Source organism: Heterocephalus glaber, unplaced genomic scaffold, assembly GCF_053883595.1.
Source record: "Heterocephalus glaber isolate CG9 unplaced genomic scaffold, H.glaber_assembly_v1.0 deba00001593, whole genome shotgun sequence".
NCBI lineage: Eukaryota > Metazoa > Chordata > Mammalia > Rodentia > Bathyergidae > Heterocephalus > Heterocephalus glaber.
The window spans coordinates 3,681,761-3,708,258 of NW_028258368.1; the positions used below are offsets into that span (position 1 = coordinate 3,681,761).

A 26,498-nucleotide genomic window follows, 5' to 3' on the forward strand; every position below is an offset into this window, starting at 1 on the left:
ACACCCAGAAATGTGCTCCACTAGTTTACTAGGCATTTCTTAATGCATTCAAGTTGCCAAGACAATTAACTATCATGTACACACACACACACACACACACACACACACACACACACACACACACACAGAAACTCATACATAGAATTTCAAGAGGACCAAAGATTTAAATGTTTGCTTGAAATTGACATTTTATATGCTAAAACTTCTTATTATTGATTTCATATACCTTTAATTAAGTTTAAAAAGATGAACCATCAAACTATTAAAATAAAATATGGAGGGTTTTTTTTTGTAATCTACAAGAAGGGAAATCCTTTCTTCATTTGATAAACACCTAAATCCAAAAAGAAACTGACTGGGGCAGTCGCATAATTGGTATCAAATTACAGTTAGATAGAAGGAACAGCAGTTAGAAATATTTTATTATATATTTTATAGAGACTAGAAGAGAGGAGGGATGTGAAGTTCCCCAACAAAAAAAAATGATAAATGTTTAAGGAGATAGAAATTCTACTTGCCCTGACTTGATCATTACCCATTATATACATTCTTGAATTATTATACTGAACCTATAAATATGTGCAATTACTAAATGCTAACGAAAATAATTTTGTTAAGCTGGATGTAGTGATGCATGCTTGTAATATCAGATACTTGGGAGGGTGAGACAGGAGGATCACTAGTTCTAGGTCAGCCTGGGCAAGTTAGTGAGATGAAAGCCTGTCTCAAAATTAAAGTCTGAAGATGAGAAACTGATGTAACACAATTGTGCTAAAAAGAAAATACAAATTTGTGTTTTAGATTATTCATAATTGTATAAATAATGAGTCATCATTTATTTTGTCCCTCCAAAAGAATTCTTTAGAGATTTAATTTTGAAAGTGTTTTATTAGTGTTTGTAACTTTAAGTTATATTTTATGGTGCATTATCTATGAATCAAGAGAGCAATTTACATTTCAAAAGCCCTTTGAAACCAGATAGTAATAGAATAAATCATCACAAGGTGATATAACATGATTTTCTTCTGAATTTCCTCCTGAGATAACTTCATATTTGCAGATGTTCAGCATAGCCATAAATTATAAATTTGATCTTTCTTTTAAAATTTAACTTTTAAAAGTGTGTGAACACACACATACACACTTTTGTGGGGTGAGCAGAACTAGCAATTATGTAAATATTCTTTTTTTTTTTTTTTTGGTACCGGGGATTGAACTCAGGTCCTTGCGCTTATGCAGCAGGCGGAGAAACAACTGAGCTAAATCCCCAGCCCCAATAATATAAATATTCATATTATGAGGTGGAGATAAGAGCTACTATGAAAATATTTAAGACATGGTGCTATAGGTAGATTTTGAGAGGACAGAAACAAAACTTCCAATAAGATGATATCATGGAAGGCCCTGCCATTGAGTATGTGGCGAGGAGGAAAACTCTTTCGGGTTGGAATGGAGGAGCTCAAGGCATCCAAGGTGGCAGGGCCAACCTGAAGAAAGCTGGGGCAGGAAGGTAGCTGGATGGAGAAGCCCGGCTGGGTTTGTAAGTATCAGGGTGGGGTGCAGTTTGGCAGAGACAGATGCAGTGTAGTACAGTTAGCTCTGCATGTGTTAAGGGTGACATGGCTAGACAGTAGGTTGAGGCCAGATTGTAAAAGGTTTTGAGTCCTGGGATATAGAGCAAAAAAAATAGCTAGGTAATAATAATCCATTTTAAAGTGACACAGGAGAGACAGAGTTCTCTCTGAAAACTTTTTCAGAGCTTTTTCAGAGTTCTGCTCTGAAAAAGTTAATGTAATGTTGCTGAGTAATGTGAATCAGCCAGCAGAGACACTGAAGTTGGGAGATTAGAATAGATGCCCAAGAATCAGTTAAGAGCATTCATGAAAGTTTAAGCCTCAAGTCCTACCACTGGTTGATTCTGATTCAGTGAGACTAGGGTAGCCAAAAGGTCTGTATGATTGATTAATGGTGGCACCAAGTTCTGGGCCTTTGAGTCTCCTGGAAGAGACATGGAGGGAATGTTATGGGTATTTGAGTTAAAACTGGAATAAGAGAGGCATGAGGAGAAAAGATGCAATGAAAATGATTGGGGATGAAGGCTGAGGTGCCTCCTCATGGTCCTCCCTGTCCCTGCCCACCAGAGCATCACCTTGTACTGTGTACCTTAAGTCATAGCCCACTTGGTCCATGTGTTTCCTCTCCTGCTTCACTGGGCCGGGGATTCAGGGATTCAAATGGGGTGAGTTCTAGGTGGGACCTTCTCAGAGGAGCAGGACTTTGCATCCTCAGTGGTTCCTGAGGGCCCCTTGGAGAACATTTTTTCACTTTGACTAGTTTTACAAGGAAGATTTTCATTAAGCTCACCAAGTAGACAAAAACTAGGAATTGGGAAGAATGTAAGTTTTTTCAAAGGTCAAGAGAAAAGCAATAGTATAGCTATTAACTAAGGCAGCATATTGGGTGCCAAATGCACTAGTTTTGGTGAACCTGCTTACTTTAGGCACACATGAGTCCTGGTGATCTGTGGCTGGCTTTGTGAGGAATTATAAATTTGTTATCAAAAACCAATCATTTATTTTGACTCAGAGGCTTTGTGCATCTGGAATTTTGGATAGTTCTGTCTTCCACAATGCCCAGGTTCACAGGCCAAGACTTGAGTCTGAGGGCTGCCTTCAGCTGAAAGCTCTCTTACTACCCCTGGCAGCTGACTGTGGCTCTTGGTTGACACGTTAGCCAGAACACCTGCATGTGGTCTCTCCATGTGGCCAGGGCAGATACACACCGTAGTCGCTGGGTTCCAACTGTGAAAGACCCAAGGCAGAGAAGCAGGCAAAAGCCCTTTTGCTCTTAAGACCTAGCCTCTGAAATCATGCTACAACATTTCTGACACATCCAACTTGTTGCAGAAGTCCCTACACCCCACCCAGTTTCAAGAGGAGAGGAAATAATTTTTTCTCCTAATGGATCGATAGTAAGGTTCGGAAGAGCCTTTTTTTCTTTTGTTGTCTTTTTTTGGAAAATGTAATCTTCTAAGTCTTACAGTGTCCAATAGGCCTTAGTTAGTAAAGTCAAAATGGTAATATAACAAAAAAGAAATATACTTGTGTTACTAAATTTAAACCAATGAACCCTACTTAGAAGCAGCAGATAGAGTATCATTGTATTTATTATAGATTCACATTTTTTGACTATCAGTATCTGAAGTTAAATCCTTCTGAAATGAATTAAAATATTAAATTAATATCTATTACCAGAGACAATACAGTTTTAGTGGATAACTTAGAAATAAAATATGTTTCTTAATGTTAAAAATGATAATGAGGGCTGGGGATTAACTCAGGTTCTGCTACCTGCCTCGCAAGCACAAGTTCCCAAGTTCGATCCCCAGTACAAAGAAAAAATTGTAATGAAATAAACAAGAAAGTCACAGCCATATAAAACCTTATTAAGAATTCATAGAAAATATATATGAATGATAAAGATCAAAGTTCTTCATTATGAAAATTAAGAGGAAAATAGGGTTATAAATAGCCAGTCAACCAGACTTAATTAGCTCCAAAATAGAGAATCTATAAGTAAAAGAACATTAGAATTGAAGAATATGAAAGTAAAATTTCATGAGTTTAAAAAAGGAAAAACTATGTTGTTATTGTTTCTTTCCTCATTAGGAAAAAATAACTCTTTGCGCTTCCTAGATTTGTGTAATTAGTAGAGACAATGAGACTTTACAAATATGCATATGCACACATATGCACCCACCCTCATACAAATACTGTATCTCATCACACTATATATAGGGGAAGGGAAGAGAAGGCAGGAGAGAAAATGTAGAAATGGTTATGGTATTTGTTTTATTTGTTTTATTTGCTTGTGGTGGTGGTAAGGCCTATTGAATAGTATAAGCCTTTTGTAAGCAGGCAAGATATAATAAAAAGTAAATTATTTTATTGGCACATTTCTTACAAAGGTTAAAAAAAAGCAAACAGAAAACTTGAACCTGCAGTAATGGAGAGATATGAAACCAGTTACATAAATAGAGAGCTTCACTCCAAAACCTGTATGGAAAATTGCTGCAGTTAGAAACATTTTCAGTATCAGAAAATGTTTTTATAAATTAATGTACCTGAATGATGTCATTTTAAAATTCAGTGGTTTTCATGCATCTTGGCAAATTATATCTGCCAGCAGCGCGATGTACAACCTCTTGCTAACTGCATGGCAGTGGGGCCTATACTTCTGCCAAAAACATAGGCCTTAGATTAGCTATGTGACCTCTTTAAGACTCTGCACACATTGCAGCTCCTAACAAAATTCTTCCTAATATTGAACCATTTGTATTGATTTTATTCTTGATAAAGAACAAAAACACTATTATCCTCAGTGATTATGAAGTTATCCTATCCAAAATTTGATTTAATTAAAGAAAATTACAAAAACATCCTTTCCTAATGTTTGAACCATCTTGCTTGTCTGACAATGAAAACTGACATTTTATATGCTCCTCAACTTATTTCTAAATATCTCCCATGTACAAAAATGATTACTACAAATCCTGTTTGCCTTAGCCCATGATCTGTTTTCCACAGATCTTTTGTTAGTGTTCAATTGTTAAGTCAAATTGTATCTCCATTTCCTGTGCTTGCTTTGAGGGTTACTTACTTTTCTTTAATCTAAATGGACTAAATGTGGTTATACTCAGTAAAGCTTGGAGACAAAGCAGGATTTTTCCACTGATTCTTGACAGCCAGATTTGAGAGAGTGTAAAATAAGTTTCTGCACTTCCTCTTGCTGATTGAATGTGCTAATTTGAATAAAAAATCTGGCTATCCATCCTTGCATCTGCTGTGACCTAGAATATGCCATGATTTGCCATGCCTTTTGGTCTGTGTGTTATTGTCCTATTTGGAAATTCCTATGGCTTTAGTGACTTATCTCTACCAGAATTGGAAAGGTAATCCTGAAAAGTTACTTTAATGACAAAACAACTAGGTTAAGAGACAGAAACATCCCAAATTGCATACAACTCATCAAGAATCCTGAATACACAGTACCCTTGGAAATTGATTGAAACAAAAGATAGAACAATATATGTAGATGGAAATGACCATGATATCAAGGCAGTAGTGACTACTAGTATTTCTGGTATACAAGCCTGATTAATCAGCTATTTCAGTCTTTAGTTGTGAGCTGCATCCAACAGTCACTCACCATGTCATGTAGTCTTATTTGTTAGGAAGCGAAGTAGCACTTTGGCTACTCTGGGACACTTGGGGACCTATTCATGCTATGCAATATTCTTTATTCTGGCTGTATCATGTAGATATAGGATGTGAGTACATACCAATAATTGCAGGAAGCAAGTAGCTAATGTGGATTAGATTTATCATTGGTAATGAAAGATGGATTGGTACATACTAAAAACAAAAGAAAATACCACAGTAGCAACAACTTAAGAGCTGAGTGAATGGCCACCAGAAAGACATGCACGGGCATGTTTGTTGATTAGTTAAGGCTTACTTTGTCCTTACTTGGCATATTGGGCAATAGTTGTTGCCCAGGACATTACTGACCATAGTACAAGAATTGGAAGAGAAACTTCATTTAAGTTGAATGATTTTAACAAAGTTTCAATCATATCAAGTGTTCAGATGGAAGGTAATAATAACATGTATCATAGATTAAGTGAGTACTATGGTCAGACAGTGGGTGGTATATTTTGTAAGTATTGCTCATTTAGCCCTGCAGTGACCCAGTGAGGTAGCTGTTATTAATTTCTTCATGATAGAGGTAAGGAAGCTGGTGCTCAGATAGGGTAAGGCCCTTTCTCAAGGTCACACGGCTAGTAAGGGGTGATAACCCTAGGTTGTTCTGACCTCCAAGATCAACAACACTGTAAAAATGGAATGACATCTTACTTGATTACTGAACGCATTAAATATAATATCAGTGCCCTCCTGAATGTTAGCAATTAGTATGATTAAATTACCATGTAACTATTTTAATGATCTAAAGCCTTAGTGTTTGAATTTCAGTTTGGATAAGAACTGCATGAGGAGTGTGTTCTAATGCAGACCTCTGAGCCTTGTCCCAGAGACTGTCATTCAGGAGGTAGGACAGGGGAATCTACGCCTTAACAAGTATCATGGTCAGATGCCATCGGTCCATCAACCACCCTTGCTTGACACACACAAATCTATAGAAATGTGGCTGAATTCAGATTATTTTTTTAAGTTTCTTTAAAAATTGTTCTTCTCAATATTGTTTTAGAATAGGAAAACCTTCATCAAGTGAGCTTTGTAAAAATAGTCCTTCAGGACTTTTTATTTACATTTACGTATTGAAGACTGCCATCTTGTACTATAGGGGCAGAGAAAATCTCATGAGCTGTATACATCAAGTGTTATTCAGTGATATGATTTGTATCTCAGATGTAGGTTATTACATTTAGAATTTCTACATAATCACTCTCATTTATTTTTATTAGGAGAGCACAATTCCAAGGCTTATTCTCTTAAAGTACTTCCATGGTAGCTTAGAGAATCTAAAGCCATAAGAATAGAAAAATGAAAACAAACCAAAACACAGCTAAGACTTCTAAAGGTTTTCCTCTAAGATCTTAACAGTGGATCCCAGACCCTGATCACTGTCTGTCTGTCCTAGAGATCTGAAAGTATTAATGGACCCGATGAATCTGCAAGGTGACTTACACATGGGGCCACATCACTTTCATTATCCCAAATACCTGAAATGGACACAAACCTGATACAGAGAATATCTTTCAGGTGGAATTTCCTGTGGTTGTGAAACAACTACAGTGATTTTCTACTTAGCATCTGCTCTACTCATCTCCCTTTCTGCTGTCCCAGGATCATTTAATCCGATCAGTGAGGAAAGATTTGACCCGTTACTTGGCTGATTAAGTGACTGACCAAGACCAGAAGAGAATGAGGAATGAAGTGAGCCTGAAGGGAACTGAGGAAGGGGGTCCTGGTCCTTGCCCACTTCTGCAGTTCACAATCAGGTGTGGAAAGATGGCCAAAGAGGAGGTAACAGCACTGTACTCAGAATGGGGATGCCTTTGTATAGGTGCAGGCACCTTTCTTAGAAAATTCTCTAAATCTCATCTATAAATCTCTCTCTCTCTCTCTCTCTCTCTCTCTCTCTCTCTCTCTCTCTCTCTCTCACACACACACACACACACACACACACACACACACCAATATAGATTGATTTTGTCTCTGTTCTCCATTCTTCCCCATTCTGGGGCTTAAACCATAGTTGCAAAACTGGCATCAGTCTGCTTTCACAAGTTGGAACCAAAAGTTTCTTACATAACTCGATTTTGAGACTCTTTAACTGATAAAGAGATAATTCAGAGCTTAGTTAAACATCTCTAATGTTTTTGCTTTTTTTCCCCCTGTAAAGTTAAAATATGTTCTATGGTTCCAATAGGTGAAACAGAACTTTGGTGATATCTGGATGAATCTAGATATTTACTTGCTCTGTTTCTTAGTCAAGAGTTTGCCTTATAAATACTATTTTAGGACAGGTAGGTGTCATTACCATTGTTAATCTGATCATCTTAATCAAATTTTGGAAAACTAGAGCTGGGGATTTAGCTCAGTGGCATCTGCCAGGCAAGTGCCAGGTTTTGAGTTCAATTCCCGGTACTGGAAAAAAAAATTGAAAAATTAATATTAAATTCTCACTATCTCTTAAGGATGGGTTCTAGAAGCTTCTCAAATATTTACTCCTAAATTCAAAAGTAGAGAACTACAAATCAGGGCCACCTGAAGAAAGGAGAGCTGTCAGAACAGAATTCACCTAGTTTTAAAATCTTTTCTCTCTAGTTTCTCTCATTTGGAGATACCAAATTCCTGTATAGTGTTCTCAGCTAGATATTGCCCCAAAGGGAGTCTCTGCCTCTAAATGGCTTACCCTTAGAAAAGTATTCCTTTCTTTTTCTCCATCCTTCATTTTTCAATGCCTAAGACAATGACAAGGTGTTACCTAATTAGAGTGCTTAGCGGTGAGGTGTGAACGACTAATAGATCTTCCTTTCCTAGCAGGTGTTTACATCCCTAAAGTGTTGATTAGACCAAAGGAAACTCTCTGTTTCAGAATTTGTAGCTGAAATATTTGTTATGCTCTTGTACTTTCTCTGCCTCCCCTACTAAACCAAGTTACCAGGATTACACACCAACACAAATTACCCACTTAGCACAAAACATCATTGAGCACACTTCATGGAATCAGCTTTATTGTATAGATTATGGCATTATATTAATTAATTGCCTTTACTTCTGCTCTCCCCTACTGGGTGTCTCTTCATTCCGCAGCAGAAAGTGAGTCACCTGTCGGGAAAGACTTTGGCAGCTGACCTTTCCAATTGTAGAGGCAAGAAGTTTTGAATATCTGGCACTAATGAGCATTATTTCTGGCTTTCTGTGGCTAAATCATTTCATGACATTGGGTGAGTCACAAACTCTGCAGTAGCCTCTAATCCATGAAAAAGCTTCAATTACAGAATTCTATTACTCCCAGAGTTCCCTGATTATGTCCATTTGCTTTGAAGCCCTTCTAGTCTGAGTAATTTCTCTTATACAGCCCAGGAAATGAGCTTGTTTCGAAAAACCAAGATATCTAGGATCGAAGTGAATGGTTCTAATAGCTAAATAGATTAAATAGATAATTATTGGACACTTCCTTTAACAAGGATAATGTGAAATAAGAAGAAAAGGGGCAGAGGGGAAGGGGAAGTGGGAGGGGTAGGGAAGAGGAAAGAAGGGAATGGAATTAATATGAGAAAATGAAAAAATGGAAACAAAATCTTTGTAAATAGTTAGGGATGGAGGGGTTGAAGGGAGGGCAGGGGAAGGGGGAAAAATAAGAAACAAGAGAGATTATGCAAAGGTGCAAATTTCCAATGATGAATGTCATTATATTGTATACCTAAAATGTACCAATAAAATTAATAAAAAAAGAAAAAAATAAGGAAATAATATTTTAGAGTATAGATGTTTCAGTTTAGATAATACTGTAGTAAGCATTATGTAGCTGCTACACGAACTGCAGCAAAATGCTAAGTATTGTGTAATGACAATAGCAATACCAGGCAGACATCTCTAGGAGTAGCCATTAAAGATGTAGGCATTATATAAAAATGTATTGATTTCTACTCATCCTCTCCAATGCTTAAACCAAAAGGCTGGTGTAAGATTGTGGTCATGAAGCTGTCCCCTAGCCCATGAATTCAGGAAGTGACTGAAGTTTTGTCACTGTACTTAAAGATATGATTATTTCTTGGCAAGGACATTTAGAAAATTCATGATGATGCACAAATTAGCATTAACATTTTTTAAAAATCCACTAAAAATAAGTCCATATATTAAGTAAGTGGGAAATAATAAAAAACTAAGTTTAGTCATCTATTAATTTCTCCTTTTTAAATTATCAAAGGAAGTAAAATGTTCATGTTTTCTCCACCAGAGAAAATGTCACCTCTGTCACAGACAAATATAGTCATAGTAAGATCTTTTTTTTCCTGAGACCCATTTTTCTCTTTGTGGGCACTTTATGGACATGGATTTTGCAAACAAGTTGAATTGCTCCATTTTTCATGACAAGAAGATAATTGCAGTTGTCTTTTTTATCTTTTTTTCTTTTTACATGAATATAGATATATATCCATTCGATGAATATATATGATTCAAGTGATATATATTACTTCTTTATCCTGAAACGCCTCTAAAGCATTGTAGACATGTAGCGCAAAGTTCATAGTGCTGCAGGATCCCTAGACAAATGTAGACTCATTATTTAAGGAATCCCTTAGTTCCTTTTGCTTTCTGCACATTGTAGTTTTCTTTCTTTGATTTTCTGTTTATGAAGACCCAGATTAACAACACAACTGCCAGGTGTCACCTGGGGGTTATTTCCGAGGGCGTTGTTTTAAAAGCAAGACTATTAATGGGTTCTTTCTTTCCTGATTTTAAGCTACCTCAGCAGGCAGAAATCAGCAGGCAGCATTTTCATTCCCTTAGCTTAAAAGGAACCTCAGAACAGCACATTGCAAGATGATGCTCCTGGGTTACACAGACTAAAAGGAGCTCACTGAGAAAGTTGGTAATTGAAAAATAGCTCTATGTGAGCCTAAAAAAGGCCTACAGTAAATATTAGATCAAAGGAGCAATTTGAATTAGAAGCTGAGTTCCTTCCCTTCCTGTTGTACAATGGAGAGACCCTCTCCCTTGGTCCCTCCCTTCCCGGGACTAGGCAGAGTGCTTTCCTGAATCTCACTGTACCTGGACCATTTTGTAAGATGGAGGCCTGGGGGGGGATGCTCAGCTCACAGGCAATTTCCATACTTCTGTGGGTAGGTGCTTGTTAAGTTTCTTTTCCTCTTCAGTGAAGTGAAAAAAGACCTCTTACCCTTAATACAGGGGCTGAACCTTCTTAGATAGGTCCCTATATACCTTCACAGATAGAAGAGTCCCTATGTTTCAGTCGCCCCTGATCGTGAGAACAGGTGGCAGAGCATGTCTGACTTCCTGCTATTAAGCAGATTGAAATCACCAAGAACACATCTTGTTGACAGAATAAATAATGACCGGAATGATCCAGCACTGTGTGGCTGGAAGTCCAGGATGGCCTTAGATCGGCTGTCCCTGCTGACATAAGCCTGGAAGGGTCAAGCTGACCACTTGGTTCTTAGTGATCTCTTTAGTTTCCATGGGTCTCAGTGGCTTCCATTCTACTGGAGCCTTGCTGTCCTGTTTACCTGAAACTTACACTCAGAGGTGGAAGGGTGAAGGGCAGAGACTCAAAAGATTTTTTCTTCTTTTTTTTTTGTCCACAGATCAAACTCGGGACCTTGTGCTTGCAAGGCAGGCAGCCAAACCACTGAGCTAAATCCCCGGCCCCTCAAAAGATTTTTTTAAAGCATAAAAAATTTTTTCAATGTGCTTTGGGCAACCAAGTGTCTACACAATATAGGAGAAATATTAATTTATTACATTCACTTCTATATTATGTTGCTTAGTACTGAGTGAGGGCAGTAAAAATAGAGCAAACATATGGTTTTTTTAAATTCATTAAGTTTATTGGTACATTTTAGGTATACAATATGATGACATTCATCATTGGGAATTTGTACCTTTACATAATATATCTTTATTTATTTTATTTTTAATTTTTTGGTACCAAGGATCGAACTCGGGTCCTTGGCGCTTGTGAGGCAGGCGGCGGAACCACTGAGCTAAATCCCCAGCCCTACATGATATATCTTGCTTCCTATTTTTTCCCCATTCCCCTGGCCTCCCTTTCACCCCTCCACCTCTCCCTATTTAGAAAGACTTTGTTTTGTTTCTGTTTTTTCCTTTTCTCATATTTATTCCTTTCCCTTCCCCTCCCCCTCTCACTTCCCCTTCCACTTCGGGCCTTATCTTCCTATTTCACATGACCTGTTCAACATTTTGATCCTTATTTACACTTTCAGTTTCTCACACCAGAGAAACTATTCAGTATTTACACATGTGTGTCCTATAGTTTTTTAATTTATTTGGCTGAAATTACATGATAATTTGTTTAGCTATTATTAACAACTGAATAATTGAAGAATTCAGTGGTGTTGTCAGACAGAGTCTAGACAACACTGAAATAACTGCTAGACTTGTACCTTTGTTCATAAATTATTTTGCTAATTAAATTGTAAGTCAAAAGAGTGATTATTAAGGAGACTGAAATCACCAAAACAAATCTGATAACAGCCTAAGATCATTTTTGGATCAGCTATAACTTAATAAGGAATACTTATTTCATGAAAGTATAACATCAAATCAGGTTTCTACTATTTCTAGCCTTTTATTAACATAGAATATCAAATAAGCACATGTTTACCATTAAAGAGAGGTGGTTTATATTTCAAAATTCCTTTAGACGGAGCACAAGAATTCACATTTTCAGGTTTCTCTCCAAGATCTCTGAATTAATTAAGTGCATGGGTCTCAGTTATCAGGACATTTGAGAAAATTTTGGTTGTAACTTGTGTACATTTTGTTTTCTTCCTCTCTCCTATCTCTTTCATCATTCCAAAATAATATTTAATTTTTAAAATTAAGTTTATCGGTACATTTTAGGTGTACATTATCATCGCATTCATCATTGAAGATTTGTACCTGTACATGATATATCTTAGTTCTTTTTTTTTTTTTTTTTGGTACCGGGTATCAAACTCGGGTCTTTGTGCTTGTGCAGCAGGCGGCGAAACCACTGAGCTAAATCCCCAGCCCCAGTTCTTATTTTTTTTCCATTCCCCTTCCCTCCCTTCCACCCTTCCACCTCTCCCTATTTACACAAGCTTTGTTTCCATTTTTTCCTTTTTTTCTCATATTTTAAATAATTTTTTATTACCAACTTTCCTATTCTTGCTACAGATATGCAAATATAGTCACTTTCTCTACTGAAATTATTGATTTTCTTTAAAAAACCTTTAACATAGTCTTTGGTCTTTTAGATTAAAAAGTATTGTTTTCACTTTTATTTGTCAGTTAGCTAAACTGTGCACTGAGTATTGTTCCATGTCCTCTTCAAATATTAACTTCCATTATTTCAACCAACAAGTTTCTGAAGCAGATGCCATTACCACCGTCATTTTACAGGTGAGGAAACTGAAAGATGGAGGGGGCGAGTAACTTGCCCAGACAGTCCAGGTTGCACTAAAGCCAGGCAGTTTGGATGCACACTGGTAACTGCTACATCACAGATCTTCCTTCTGCTTATGAGCCATACAGTGATTCCCAACCTCAACTGTGCATCAGAACCGCTGGGGGTCTCCTTAAAGCAGATCGCAGATCTGATAGTCTTGAATGGGGCCAAGAACTCATCCTTCTGTCAGTCTCTCAGGTGATGCTGCTGCCCTTGTACTTTAAGAACCACTGATATATGGTAATGATAAGACTGTGAGAGGTAAAAAGCTATTTATTAATGTTGCTTAATCTTCATTACAATAATTGAGAATACTGGCTTTCAAAAATTTGACAGTTTAAAATCTTTTTGTTGGAAAATTACCCCTGGATTTAGTCTCATGTCATTACTTTAATCTCCATTTTCAATTTAAATAACATTAAAATTTATTTCACATATTTGAAAAGTCATTTTGTGAGTTCTTGGCTCATATCTTGGCTTAACAATGTAATAGTTCTTAAAGTTTTCCTCGTTGACTTTATTTAAAAATTTAACTCATACTTTTGACAAATATTTCCAGGTATACTCTTTGCCTTTATGTTTCTATTTTGGGAGTGCAATGAAATATGTCCCTCTTCTGTCAGTCTTTATTCAGTAAGCAGAGGTATTTATTGTATTTTCAGGTAGTTGTTATAGTTAATTTCACAACTAGGCATTTAGTTTGGTGAAAAGTGGGATTCTAAATGGATTTTTCCATATTGTGATGTTTACTTTCTCTAAATCATTTAATAAATAATCTTTTTCATTTTTATTGAGATAAACTAAAAACTCTTTGTGGAATGTGCCTCCCATCCCATTCTGTGGTGTGTTCCTTTTCTGTTACCACATCACACTAAATAATATAGCCTCAATTATATTTTAATATTTGAGAACACAACCTGAGTTCCACTCACTCATTATTTTCTTATTTTTCATGTCTGAGATGATCTCATGAGGGAGTTAGAGCTCCTTTATTTACATTAGAAAATACCTCAGAAGCTGTTTTTGACAACTTAATAATCATTTTTTTCTTCAGTTTTGCACAAAAATTTATAAATGCAAAGTTTCTGCTCTAATAACTAGTTGGCATTCAGCTAACAGAAGAACCTGGGGCTAAAGGCATCATGACATTAAAAATTCTCTCATTTTTTTGTTCTTTTATTCTTTTCTATTTCCTTTGCTTCAGCAGATAGTTGGAGTGAATGGGAAGAATGGAGAGAAAAAGATTCAATAGAAGCGTCCAAATAATCGGTTAGATATATTGTACTTCACTATAGGGTTGTGAACAATCCACTGATAAACATTTTTGCTATCAAAAACTGTAAGAGCTGTATAGGTTAGGGAAAAAATAATGCACAATTTTATATTATTGTGAAGAAAGAAAATCTGTTTCATTGAAGAGTCAGCATAATTTAAAGGTTAATGTTTAACCGTTCATTCAACTAGAACCAAATAGATAAAAACAGATATATAATATAGTGTATATATATATATATATATATCTCAAAGTATTCCACATATATAATATAATACTTTTCAGCTTTTAAAAATAAGACAACCTTGATGGTTTTTGACAACATGGATGATCCTGGAGAACATTATACTAAGTAAAATAGCCAATTAGGAACAGAATAACTGCATAAATTTCATTTATGCATGAAGTCTAAATGTAGTGAAATGCACAGAAACAGCAGAATGGGAGTTACCAGGTGCAGGGGATGGGGTGGGATAGGGAGGTACAGGTCACACGGTAGGGTGGGTAAGTCTGGAGAGGTAAGGTCTAGTATGATGACTAGAGATATTACTACTGTATTATAAACTGGAAATTTGCTGAGAGTAGATTTTACATGCTCTTCCTCCACACAAAGATAACTAATTATTTGACCACAGTTATTATTTTATCATATATCATATAATTTTATACACTATATTTATATGTACATATATTTGGCTGCACATCTTAAACATATATACTAAAACATTTGAAATAATAATATGTAGAAAAACAAGGGATTCTTTGCAGTGGCACAAAAATAGAGTTGTAGATTATTTCTCTCCCACTGAGATTATACCTCTAAATGATCAGAGTCATCTCTGTGACTGACATTGTTTGTGAAATGAATATTTGAGTCTGACCAAGCACTACACAGAGTAATCCTCTGAAGACACCTTGCTGAAGGTACATCTGTGGTTCCCCTTCCGGTCTGATGTCCATTTGGCATCTGTGCTCTGTGGATAATTCCCCTAAGCCTTGTCCCACAGCACCGTGAATGTGAGGGTTGGTGCCAAGAGTGCTACTTTAGCCACGCTTTTCATTTAATTTGGTAGGTGGTGGACTGCACTAAAATTGCTTCTAAATCTATATTTTATTGCTCTGTAATCTTCCTGTGTTCCCTTGTACCTCCTTCCCATCCCACTCCTTTGTTGCTGCTGGTTTTTTTAAAGTGGTTATTTTTTTCTCAAAGTTGGTATTGTTTCTTCCTGAAAAGATATAACCTTGCCCTTGACAGTACAAACCGAAAATAAAAAAGAAGGTCATGCTGGTTGCTTACTCCAGTGTGTGAGAAGAGAACATGCTATTTTCAAACAAGCCAGGGCCTTTCAAGGTCATCTCGCTGGCCTGAGACACCCAGCTCTGGGTCGCACACACTCCAGGGTCAGCACTGGGAGGCGACATGATAATGAGCAAGGCCTGCTATGTTTTCCTGACCCTTTCCCCCAGAACTGCCCCTCCATCCATACACATCCATGCAGCATTGTTGGGAAATAAGATTTTTCGGGGATATAAAGGAGCTAGGTTTACATGGCTGTGAGGTTTAGATTCTCAGTCTTCCTTTTGCTTCTTGTCCCCAAGTCCCCGGGGTGCTTAGTCACTGCCTTGCACATGACTTGTGTGTAATATGTGTTTCTTAAGTCCCTTAAGAAATCTGGTTCTCCTTAAGGGCTTCAGCCCTTTTGAATCTAACTTGCCATCCCCGCAGCCACTCAGCCCCTAACCGGAAGGAAGTAAGGCTTACACGGGAAATTTGAAAGGATAAGAAACCCTCCTTGTAATGCAATTGAAAGTCATACTATTCCTACTGACTCCTTCAGTTCCTCAGAAACGTGCCTTTTCTTAGAGCTGCCTTTCCCCTCCTCTCTGCAGGGAATTCATCTGAATAAGGGAAACCTGTAAAGTGATATAAAGTTTGGCAGCCTTTGACTTTTATCCGGATCATGAATGGATAAGAAGTGAGAATCTTAAGAACAATAAGGTTGAAGATTTGATGTCGAAAGTATAATTATTGAGGAGAGACATAGCAAGTACAAAGAATGAAATAATCATAGCAATAAATACATAGGAGTAATAAGTCTATGCTTTTCACTGACTTGAAATTGCCGCACAAGCCACGCTGGGCTATCTAGGGGATGAACTGGCTGACCCTCAAAGGTGAAGACTAGTTGCTATACCCGGCTCTTAAGGTTTAGGGATGATTTTATTTCCCATTATTAATTAATTTAGTTGCCCCAGACATACCAAACCGAAGTAAACCTCCTCACTCAGAACTGTTCTGTAAACACAGGCTGGAATGCCTAAACCTTCCATGAAGCCCTACTTCTGAGAGTTAAGAAGCAGGTAGAGGCAAAGGAACCATGTAAATAATCAAGTTGCTCCTAGTTTTTGGAAGTTTCTTAGCTTCCCTGCCTTTGTGAAATGCATATTGTACTAAAAGAAAGAAATAGTCTTTTCATCCCCTTCACATAGATTATTTGTTGCTATCACGATTAAATCAGTAAGAGTAAAGGCAAATAGAACAATAACTAACATTTATTGATGGATAAATACAGTGTGATAATATTTTGGACAAAGTATTTCTGTAAAACAGCTCATTAAATCTTTACAGTGTATGAGGGTTTGATATTTGCATCTCTGTTTTACAAATGGGTAAAGTGAGGAATAAGTGGGTAACTCATCTTTGTAAGCGCTCACATTAAATGGTGATTCTAGCCTTTCAAGTCAGATCTGTTCTGATCCCAGAGTCCAAACAAAGTCTACTGCTGAGGAAATAAATTATTCTCATGCTTCTGTTGAAAGATAAGACTTTTTTTCATGAATCATTAGAATAGTTAACATTATTTTTTAAATGTTGATTCCATTCTTTTTGTTTTACTTTTTCATTCTAAGAAAAAAACTAAACAAAATTTCATAACAAAATAATACATGAATGTGAATAGTTAATACACTGTGTATTATTGACAAAAATTATATCTTCAGGGTGAGCAGTGTGGTGATTTGATACATATAGGTGTTGTGAAATAATTGTCATAATCAAATTATCGCTAAGATCTTAACATGATCAAAATGCCTCAGTTCCTAAATATCAAATGGAAAAAATGTGTCCCTTTTCCACTGAGAATGCATCTTAAGCACTTTTTGTAAATCGAAGTGAAAGCTGCTCCTGTAGAAAGATTGGCACTGGAGCAGAGCGGCGCATTTGGTCAGTGTGCAGGAGGTAAGGCTGATGAATGAGAGAATAGAATGCCTTTGGAGAGGGGTTGCTATAGTGACAACCCCTAAGGAGCCACTGCTGAGGAGAGTTGCTCAGAGCTATTTGCTTTGGGTACTAATAGAATTGGAACTGTTTCCAAAAGTCATGAAAATAGGTGTAATATGATAAGAACAAACTACAGGACTCTGGGTATGATAAAAGGTACTTTTTGTTGTTGTTATTGTTATGTGAACTCGATTTTTTCCAAATAACTTGAGTAAGAGTCCTTGCTACAGAAAAAAAAAATGCATGGAGTAGACTTTAAAACACTCTGAAAGTTTAAATACTTTCTTCCTAATACATCTAAACCTAAAACAAATGGAATCGAACTAAATAATATTGATTTTTACTGATGATTTTAGCAAACTTTAAAACCAATGTTAATAGTGAAAGCTTTAGAGTAAAAATTTAGATGATTCATATCTAAGTATTTTAAGAAATGGTATCTAAAACCTAAGACATCAGCACATGAACATTGGCCATTTGGACAGAGATGAATATCTTACTCAAATTCATGAACAAAATTGCTTTTGAAGACTGATCTCAGTTCCCAAAATTTGTCATAATCTGTTAATGATTTGATTTTGTTTTTATTTCTATTTCTTTTGTTTTAAATTCTAATTTTTAAGTGTATTGACATTTTTCATGTCATTATGTGAAGATAATGGAACTGTTTCTTATCTTTAATGTCATTGTTTCCAGACTTCTTTTTTCTACCTTTAATGAAATCAACTGGTAAATAAAAATTGTATAAATTTCAGGGCTGCAATATGATGTTTTGATAAACATATACAATGATTACCAATTAATATATTTATCACATCACAAAGTTACCTTGTGTGTGTGTTGAAAACATTTAAGATCTATTCTTTTTGCAAATTTCAAGTATATAATACAATCTTATATACTATAACTATATAACTATAGTTACCATGCTATCTCCAGAACTTGTTCATCCTACCTCTGTGAAACTTTATACCTTCTCCAAATCTCTCCATTTCTCTCACATTTCCTGGCAACTTACATTCTACTTTGTTGTTTCTATGAGTTCAATGTTTTTAGATTCCACATATAAGTGAGTTCATGTAGTATTTGTTATTCATGCTTTCCCTATTTCACTTTGCATGTCATCATTCAGTTTCATCAATGTTGTCACAGATGATAGAATTTTATTTTTATTGTCTGAATAAAATTTCATTCTATCTACATATCTATCTACCTATTTATCTAACTATAATATTTCCTTTGTCCATTCCATTGATGGGCACTTAAATTGATTCTGTATCTTAGCTATTGTGAATAATGCTGAAATGAGCATAGGAGTACAGATATCAACATACAGATTTAATATTCCTTGGTATATGCTCAGAGGTGAGATTGCTTGATAGTTTTATCTTTAAATTTTTGAGATTTATTTTTAATTTTTCAAGATTTTAATTTTTCTTTTTTTTAAGTAGATGTACCAATTTACATTCTCACCAGTAAAGGAACAAGTATATCCTTTACTCCACATCTTTCCCAGTACTTATCTTTTCTCATTTTGATAACAGCCATTCTAAGACAAATAAACTGACATCTCATTGGGGATCTGGATTTGCTTTTTCTGATGATTTGTGAGGTTGACCATTTCTCATCTACCTGTTCATCATAAGTGTGTGTCTTCTTTTGAGAAATGTCTATGGAGGTTCTTGGTCCCTTTTTAAATTAGGCTCGGTGTTTTCTTGGTTTTGAGTTCTTTGAATTTCTTATATAACTTGCATATTAAGCCTTTATCAGTTGTATGGTTTGAAAATGTTTTCTCCTTTTCCATAGGTTGTCTCTTTATTCTTTTAATCTCTGTTAATGTTTCCCTCTCTGTACAGAAGTTTGTAACTTGATATAATCCTATTATATTATTATTATGCTTTTGTTGACTATGTTTTTGAGGTAATAACCAGAAAATCATATTTTTTCCCAGACCAATGTCAATAACCTTTTTTCCCTATATTTTCTTCTAGTAGCTTAAATCTTTAATCCCTTTTTTTTTTTTTTTTTTTTTACTTTTTTTTTGGTACCGGAGATCGAACTCCGGTCCTTGAGCTTGCGCAGCAGGCAGCGAAACCACCAAGCTAAATCCCCGGCCTTTCTAATCATTTTTAAGTAGATATTTGTGTATATTGTAAGATATGGATCCAACTTCATTTTTCCCACATGGATGTGCAGTTTTCCCAGCACCATTTTTTGAAGAGATGATCCTTCTCCACTCTATATTCTCGGCAACTTTGTCAAAAGTTAATTTACCATATGTTATATGGGCTTTTTCGTGTGCTTTCTTTTCTGTCCCTCTGCTCTTTATATGAGTTACTATCTCAGTAACATGTTGTTTTGATTACTATGGATTTATAATATCATTTGAAATTAGGAATCACAATGCCTCCAGATTTATCCTTTTTCCTCAAGATTGCTTTAACTATCTTTTGTTACTCCATATACTGTAGTTTACAGTGTTCAAATATTTTATTTCCTTATTGACTCTGTCATGATGATTTACTTATTGTTGAAGTGAAGTACTGAGATCTACTACTATTATTGTATTGCTGTCTTTCAGCCTTCATTTTTTTTTAGTATTTACTTTATATATTTGGGTGGTACAATGTTGGATATACGCACACTATTTCAGCCTGTGGATGAATTAACCTCATTGCCACTATATAATGACTTTCTTTGTCCTGGTGACAGTTTTTGACTTATAGATGTTTTATCTGAAAAAAGTAAAGCTATGTTGCTCTCTTTTAGTTACCATATGAATGGTTTATCTTGATCTCTGACTTCATGGTCAGCCTGTGTGTCCTTAAGTGAGTTCTCCTGTAGGCAACATTATGGTTGGATCTTTTTAAAAATCTATTCCACTATTCTATTTAATGTGATTATAGAATTTAGCCCATTTATATTTAAAGTAATTATTGGTAGATAAGCATTTAGCTCTGCCATTTTGTTATTTTCTGTTTTTCAGTTCCTTCATTCCATTCTTTCTCTCTTGCTCTTCTATTATTTGATGATTATTTACAGTGCCATGCTTTATTTTTTCTATATAGTTTGTGTTACATAAGTCGCATAGCATTTATTTACTCTTTGTCAACTTTCTAAATTTTTTGATCCTCAGATTCAGTAATTTCAAACTTGTTTCCAAGATCACTAATTCTTCCTTCTGCTTGACTGGGTCTGCTATTGAAGCTCTATATGGAATTTTTCAGTTCAGTCATTGTGTTCTTAAGGTCTTGATTTGTTTCATTCTTTTTTATGGTTCATTGAATGTCTCACTTTTTTATATACTGTTTTTATGATTTTGTTTAATTGACTTTCTGTGCTCCCCTATAGTTCTCTGCTCTTCTTTAGGAATATTATTTTGGGTTCCTTATCAGGCAGTTTATAGATTTCAATTTATTTAGTTTATCACTAATGCCTTATTTTGTTTTTTGATTTCATATTAATGGTTATTTGTGATCTTTGTGGCTTTCTGTTAATGTCTGTGCCTTTGAAGACATTGGCAGCTCTTCCAGTCTTCATAGACTGGTTGTAATAGGAAACCCCCCCCGCCACAAGTCAGCCTATCTAGAGATTTCAGGAAGACCAGCTGACAGTCCCTGGGCTGGCTTATTGTTGGAGTCCTCAGGTAGGGAATAAATGGGCCTGTCATCTAAATCCTTACCTGGTGCCTTACAACATGGCAGTGTGCCTGGAGCTATGGTCTACTGAGGTCAGCCTAGCAACTGGGTGCATAGAGAATGAATCCACAGGGGCTGACTTCACACTGGAGTAGGCCTTTGCCAACACCATGAGAGCCAGCCTGGCTGGAATGGAACTGCCATTGGGTTGACTAGGGCAGTCCTGGAGCCTGGAACTGTGGGGGTTGGTCTAGAGCCTGGTCTGAACTAGGGTGGATACTGAGGAATGCATACAGCAAAACGGTGTCTCACTTTACTCTCCTTCTCCACATGCAGGTATCCTTTTCCTTGCGGATGTGAGCAGACTTAGAGGAAGGTGATGTGAATCATGGAAAACCACCATTCGTACCATCTTTGACATACGTTTGCATAATTCTGTGCTTGACTCTGGTGTTGTAATTTCTCAGCTGAATCACTTGGCTCTTTTGATAGCTCTTTTGAATGTGGTTGTTCAAATTATTATTTCTATTGAGACAGGCACCGGAAACTTCTAGTTTCAAAGTGCTGAAGTCACTTTGTTTCAGACCTCTTGTATTAAAATGTGAGGATGAGTAAGAACTTTACCTTTCTCCAACTATGTATAAGGCAGTAACTAGATGTGCTCTAGTTTTCCTCTGGCATTATGACCATTCTTTTTCAGTGATAAAAGCCATCTTTCTTACCAGGAAACAAACTTATGTGTGGTAGTCTTTTGCTGATTTGACTACAGGGAGTATACTGGTAATGTGCTTGCTGTTGATATAGACTCATAATTTGTAAAGTTTTATAGAAAGTGTATGATGCATTCTAACAGCTGATTGAATTTGCAACCTGCTGTTTGAGGAGATATAGATATATAGATATATAGATATATATACACTAAATACATTTATCAAATGATTTATGTTTATTTGTATCTTTACATCATTATAGCTAACTGTTCCAAGTTCCATGAAATAATACACTCTCTTACATTTATACTAATTTAAAATACTAGAGAAGCCACGAGAATGAGAGAATACCATAAAAGGTTTGTTTTCGCTTTCCCTAAAGACATAACATAAATATAACAATGGTAAAAAATTACAATAGAATTTCATTTTTAAACTGAAATTCTTTTTTTCTTATTATATTTTTCTATGATTTCTCATCATAATTGCTTTTATAGTTCACTTTCCATCTGTGTATGTGTGGAATATATACCTTCCTCTTTGCTACATGTCTCTAACTCAGTTACCTTCAGATGATTTGAGAAGTAATTGCTTTAAAACACTGGAGAATGATGAATGTGTAGGAAAATTTAAATGTTTTCTTAGGATGTTTCTGGTAAAATAAAATACATTTTGGAACCAGATTTCGTGTACATTGCCACTACTTGGCAACTCCCTGTTTCTTAGGATTGTAGGCTCCAGGCTGATAACATTATGATCTGAAAGAGTAGTATCTCTTCCTGGAGAAGGAAGTGAGTATGGATTGATGGTAAGAGAAGCTAGACAGAGAGAAGAACTAAATAGTACTTTCCAGAGTTATCTGGTTGGATAAGTAAAATTGTACCTTAGGTAGGCAGACTTAGAGGGTAGAAAGGCACACAACCAAGTCTGGTTGGTTAGGCTAAAGAAGTATTTGAGTTAGTTAGAAAGCATATAAACTGATGGAAAAAACCCAGATGTCTGAGATGGTTTGGAGATCTCCATGGAATTGACTTCCTTGTAAAAGATGTGGTCCTTTTCCTTCCTTGCAATATCCAGAATTCTGACACATATTTGACTCAGTTGTCAGAAAAGTGCAAAAGTGGATCTTGGACATATTGTTCATTTTGAAATAAATGGAAGAGGCAACATCTTATGTGCCAAAGGACTTGGCTCTTTTGTCAAGCATAAACAGGAATAAATCTTAAGTCTCTCTGAATGTGACAAATGTAACATGACATGCAACAAATGGGAGCTACTCTTTGCACTGTTGCACTGTTGTTTGGACAGTCAACACCATAGCTGATACAGAGAGCTGAGGCAGCGCTTCCATTCTGAGGCCCTCATTACTATCTTTCCAGAGTGCTTCTGCTGGAGGCTAATAGCTAAGTCCCTCCCCAGGAATTATTTTTAGCCTCTTAAAAAAAGAAAAAGAGTCTGCCTCTTCCCAGCAATGTCTCCTCCCAGGGCCAGCCTACATTCACCACCAGGGTGCAAAGTCTTGATTCCTTGTCCACACTTGGAGCATCTCAGAAACACTGTCACATCTTTGAAGATGCAACTGCCTCTCAGTTCAACACCACTCTCTGCCCAGTCCTACTTCCCTCACACCCTCAAAATTTTTCCCTAGTGCACATTCCAAAAATCTTCCTGCAGACAGAATTCCTTCTGGAGTGTGGATCTTTGTTAGTGGTCCTATGGACATATGACAATACCAGGGAAGTTGTAAATCTAGAGATGTGGAAGGGAAATTATTCTGTGGATTCATATTCAAGCCAACTTTGGTGAGTTAAATTCTATTTCCCACTGAAGAGACTGGGCCAGAGATGAAATAGGTTGGGAATTTGGATGGGAAAAGTTGCAAAACTGAAGACACGAGGTCAAGGTGTCATATGGAAAGAGAACTGTATAGTTGGTAGCTCAAAAAGATGGTGGAACATACAGGTCTTGTTTGGTGGTACTCTATCCATCAACTGGATTCTAGCCAAATCCTTTCTAACATGGTGCAGGGGAACAAATGGCTAGAGGATTGCATTTGACTTTACACTTACTTGTTGAAACACTATTTCTGAAACTGACTTGCCTGGTGTCAGCTGGAAATAGTAGGTGCATTATTTATCTCTAGATCAATGATATATGTGAAACTATTCTGAAAATTCCCATGGGCAGTTTAGACATGGTGGTAGAATGGAGTGATTTCAGGTACAAGCTTTGGAGTCAGACAAGTGTACATGCCACAGACACTTAGTGTCTGTGTCAGAAAGTTCATTGACCTCACTATTTCTGGTTTCCTTCACGATGAAGTCAGGACAAGGTAGGGATTTTTCCTTGTAGGATTATTTCAAAGTTTAAGTTAGAGAAATAATGTGAGAAATGAATACATGCAACATTATATATACCTGCCATGCACATTCTAAATAGATGATAGATTTTTATTATTCTTAAAAATAAAGTTTAAAATAATACATTACTATACAAATAAGCTTGCAAAAGCCCATGAGGTTGGGTGATGCCTGTATCTATCTATGACACTCACTAGTTGCTGTCCCACCTGGAAGGCCCTATAACTGATGCAGTGGCCACAGGTTAGATGATCCAGTGGATCTTCCTAAGGACAGAGGTCACAGATGTCACTCCAGCACTGAGCCAACTGAAAGCTGCAGCGCCCTCTGGTGCCCTGTACATGATTGGCCACTGAATGCAGGTGCTCAAGTAGTTAAGTGAACATTTTGTGCTTGGGGTTGACTTTGAGACTGCAGTTTCCAGTATCTTCTCTTTAAGTTGAAGTTTAGTTTTTACTGTTTTAGATGATCATTTTTAAAATTTTATCTCTATCTTCAGTTTATTAATTTTGATATTAAAATTGTGGCTCTTTTTAAATCTTAAGATAACAAGCAGTATAAAATATAAGTGAAATGGTGCCATATTATTGTGTTTGTGATTGCATAAGAACAGATATAATATATGAGCATGGAAAAGAAAATTTAGATCACAGGGTGAGACCAAGAAATAATATTAAGAGTAACGTGAAATATAAAATCCTGAAATGTAAAAATGTGGGATTGTAATCTTGAACTTGATTAAGATAAAGAATAATAATTTAATGAAAAATAACAACCATCAAACTTTGACAGCACTAGCTGGTGAAAAGTCGTATTTGTTTGGGAGTATTATGCTTTTAAAAAACCTACAGCAGACTAATTTTAGATTTAAAGTATATGAATGCCATGTTCAACTATTCCTCACTTTCTTCCTACTTGAGAATAAAACACTGTATTCGGATACAGTGAACTCTAGCACTGGAATAGAGGTTCATGTTGAAATAAAATATTAGTACAATGGTAGCATTTCAGGAAATTTTAATACTGCCTTCTCTTCTGCTGCCCTGGTATTGCTCAGAGCTCAAAGCAGGAAGAGATTTCATAGCCATAGTGGCTTTCTTGTGAAATCAGGAGTCATCTGCTTTTTTTACAATACAGACTTTTACACATGGAAAGTTTGACCAACCCAACGTGAAGTTCTTCTGTAACATCTGCACTCTCTAACTCCACAGAATTCACCACAAGGATCATTTGTCCTCATGTTGGCTTTAATATGCGCCTCTTCATGAGGTGTATTAGGAAGAGTCCTAGTTGTAGAAGCAGCACTTTCCCCCTAGCGTCTGTCCTAGCAGACACATTGGCTTTTCTATCGCATCAGCATGAGTCTTGTAACAGTAGTATTTTTCCCTAATCTAGTAATGTAGTTAACATTGCTGTCTGTTAACTTTTCTTTGCACATAACTTAGGCTGTGGTACAATTCTTTTTGATTTTTATCCTCCTTGCTGGACTCCAAGGAACCAAACCCACCCTCTCAGTTTGCATCCACAGCTGGTCAAGGCAGAAGGGTTAGCACACAGGAAGCACAGGATAAAATTTATTAAGTAAGAAAACCAAATAATTTATGGATCTGGTCAAAATAAGATTAGAGCTGGAGTCTGGCTACCATTAGAGTTTCTAAATTCCTCTCTCTTGCGCTCTTGCTCTCTCAGTACTGAGGATTGTACTCAGGGCCTTCATGCTGAGCTATTCCTGGCCATTTCTTATTTTTATTTTTTTTTAAGTTCATATTTTTTATTAGTACATGTTTGCACTACCTCACTAAGTTGCCCAAGCTGGGCTTGAACTCATGACCCTTCTACCTCAGCCCCCCAGAGTTCTGGGATAATAGGCACATTCCACTGATCCCTGCTACGTATCTCAATTTTTAAAATGAATTTTATTTCTGATCAGCACATAATATTCTTACATATTTATGAGGTTTAATGTGACAGTTTAATTCATGTATACATTAAGTAATGTTCAATTTATGGTAATTAGTATCACCTTAAACTTTTATTATTTCCTTATGGAAAATGCATTTAAAATCCTCTATTTTGAGATATACAGGCATTATTCTTACCTGCATTTCCTTTACTGTGCCACTGAACACCAGACCCAATACCTCCTCTATAGCTATAATTTAGTACCGGGTGACCAATTTCTCCTATCCCTCCTCCACCACCTCCCTCTCCCAGCCCACTTGTAGCCACCTTTCTACTCTTAACTTCTACAAGATCAGCTTCTTCTGATTCCACGTATCAGTAGATCATGCAGTGTTTGTTCTTCTGTGTTTGACTTACTTCACCTAGCACAACTCCTCCAGTTCACCGTGGCGTAATTCCTGAGCTCCACTGCGCTTTCATTTCCTTGTTTACATCCTGGCTAATGATACCCCCAGCCTCTGTCTGCCATCTTACTCAGCAGGCTACTGTGAGAGCCAAATGGGATACATATTCGAAAATATGGAAATGAAGGCGTTTTCCAGATATGAAGCATTTTTATTACTTCATTAC

General features: G+C 36.4%; 1 protein-coding gene across 18 annotated transcripts in view; it reads left to right on the plus strand.

Moving 5' to 3' along the window:
- Positions 1-26,498, plus strand: part of Syne1 (spectrin repeat containing nuclear envelope protein 1) — a 473,610-nt gene that overhangs the window by 38,554 nt on the left and 408,558 nt on the right. The window contains exon 2 of one of the 18 annotated variants that reach the window (XM_087193563.1): positions 21,233-21,272. The exons of the other annotated variants lie outside the window; for them this stretch is intronic. The gene's annotated coding sequence lies outside the window, so the exon portion shown is untranslated. The remainder of the gene's footprint in view (positions 1-21,232; positions 21,273-26,498) is intronic. 18 annotated transcript variants of the gene reach the window in all.